Below are 2,962 nucleotides of genomic sequence, written 5' to 3'. Positions count from 1 at the left end.
GTGGACCCTATGCCAGCAGCAAAAAGTCAAACAAACATGAAAACTGGGAATGTAGTCACTCGCAGGGGACAGCATAGAGTGTCAGCTTCCACACCATCTCGTCACTAGATAAAACCTTGAACTCTGCCATTCATAAAAGAAAAAGGCAACCACATAGTGTAAAACCATAAACTGTGGATTTATTATAAAAGGTTACATCAATGATGATAAATTCAGGCACAGAGAAAATATGATCACAAATGAATCCAGGGAGTACAATGACATGGAGCTAGCTCAATACGACCCAATGTGTTTTGTCATCTAGGACATCATCTGGCGTATGAGCTCTAGGGGTAAACCTCTAGGTACCATATGTTCCTTGGTGTACTGTACTTAAAAAAAAAAAAAAGCTATATCCCATTATAAACAGAGCTCACTAACCATCAGATTTTTAAGCCTGAGGAATATGCCACCTAATTCAGAATCAGCACTCATGGTAACAAAAGAAAATATTTAAATGAAATGGGTATTAAGTCCTTGGGTTTTCTGATTGATAAAAAACAGATCAGATCAACATAACACTTGTGGCAGGAGAAAATCTGAGGTTTTTGAGTCTACTACTAATCACATATCAGATGAAACTTATAACTACGATACTTATGCTACTCATCACATAGTGTATTTGATCACTTGCCCTTGTAAGATACAATACGTGGGTCACACCATACGTCTGTTTTCTGTGAGAGTGAATGAGCATATAGCAAACATTGAGAAAGGCAAGATGCCCCTAAACACTACCTTCAGTATCATAATAAGGATCCAACAGGTACACAGTTTTTGATTATAGATAAGTTTATACCCCACTGGAGGGGAGATTCTACTACTAGGGGAGTATCACGTCTAGAAAAATTCTGGATATATTAGCCGAAATCCTACTGGTGATTTGGCATTAATGTCGACTGAGACATTAATGCCTTTAGTAATAGAGCTTGATTATTTCTTCCTTTTTTTATATGTATATTTGTGTTTATGTCTGTACCACAAGCAGTGTTTTTTTGTTTTACTAGCTGTCATTGTACAAATGATAATGTTCATATATCAGTGATTTTATACATCCCCACTAGGTGGTGTATGGTGATGTTTTCCTATGTGTTCTATGATCTTGGTTGGTCAAATGTATAGTCCACATACCGTAGTTTCTTCATTGAACTGACCTAATGGTTGGATTGTTTACATGTGGCTGTAATATCGCGCTATCACCATGGTATGTCGCATTGCTTTTGGCCAAATCAAGGCTTGGTTTACACGATTGGCGCCATTTAATTGTTCTACCTTTTATAATAAATCAACAGTTTATGGTTTTACACTATGTGGCAGTCTTTTTCTTTTATGAACGGCAGAGTTCAAGGTTTTATCTGGTGATGAGATGGTGTGGAAGCTGACCCTCTTTGCCTGGGGTAGGCAACCTTTTGAGCACAGTGTTTTCAAAGAAATTGAGCGCGCCGATTTTATAACAAAAAAATGTCAACTTCACACTCTCAATCACGAAAAGGAGTTTTTAAAGTAAAAAGGTGTAGACTACTTTAGTAGTGAGAAATTAACATCCTGCACACTTATGATCAGCCCCAATTCCTGCAACACCACACCTCAGATCAGCCCCAATTCATGCACCTTCACACTTCCGATCACTGTCTCTCCTGCAAATCTGTTTCACCACTGTACCCCTGCACATCTGCCCCACCACTGTACTACCCTGCACATCTGCCCCACCGCTGTACTAGCCTGCACATCTGCCCCACCGCTGTACTACCCTGCACATCTGCCCCACCGCTGTACTACCCTGCACATCTGCCCCACCGCTGTACTACTCTGCACATCTGCCCCACCGCTGTACTACCCTGCACATCTGCCCCACCGCTGTACTACCCTGCACATCTGCCCCACCGCTGTACTACCCTGCACATCTGCCCCACCGCTGTACTACCCTGCACATCTGCCCCACCGCTGTACTACCCTGCACATCTGCCCCACCGCTGTACTACACTGCACATCTGCACCACCACTGTACCCCTCTGCTCATCAGCCCCACCACAGTAACCACCTGTACATCTGCCCCACTACTGTAACCCCCTGTACATCTGCCCCACTACTGTAACCCCCTGTACATCTGTCCCACCACTGTACCATCCTGATCATCTGCCCCACTACTGTAACCTCTTGTACATCTGCCCCACCAATGTTACCACCTACTCATCTGCTACACCACTGTTACCCCCTTTCTCATCTTCCCAACCACTGTAACCCCCTGCACATCTGCCCCACCACTGTACTACCCTGCATATCTGTCCCACCTTTACACCACCTTTCACATCTGCCCCACTGCTCTACCCCCTACTTTCCTGTCGCACCACTGAACCCCCTTCTCATCTGCCCCAGCACTGAACCCCCCCTGCTCCTCTGGCCAAACACTGACTCTGGCTTAAAGGGACACAGAGTGCAGGGGTTCAGTAGTAAGTGACGCAAAGGTTCAGGAATAATTTTAACAAAGTTCCCAGAAGCTCAACAGTAATGCTTGTTTGACTCTTTGCTGCTGGCATAGAATCCACTCAGTCCAAAAAGAGTAATCATTCTTCCTGGTTGGTGGTAGATGCACAGTGTATGGTGATTTCCTATTGGACAGTGGTGGTCAACCTCTGTAGATGCTGAGAATATCTCCAACCTTACCTTGAACTATTTTCAGTTCTCAGTGATTCATTTCTACACACTTTTATGGACGGATTTTTCTGTTTCTTATCCTTAGGGGTTAAAATGCATTTTTTCACCTACAGTTTTCAATTAGATTTTTCACATGTGGACTTCTTAATTTTTTGCACAGTGTACTTTATTTACTGGTTATTAATTTATGCCATTTACATGCACAATCAAGTTTGTATTTGCACAGATACATGTCCATTGTTTGCATATTTGCAATTTTTTTTTTTTT

Source organism: Lithobates pipiens, unplaced genomic scaffold (assembly GCF_037356315.1).
Source record: "Lithobates pipiens isolate NorthernLeopardFrog02 unplaced genomic scaffold, aLitPip1_a1.2 Scaffold_27, whole genome shotgun sequence".
In the NCBI taxonomy this organism is placed as follows: domain Eukaryota; kingdom Metazoa; phylum Chordata; class Amphibia; order Anura; family Ranidae; genus Lithobates; species Lithobates pipiens.
This window is presented reverse-complemented; position numbering follows the sequence as displayed.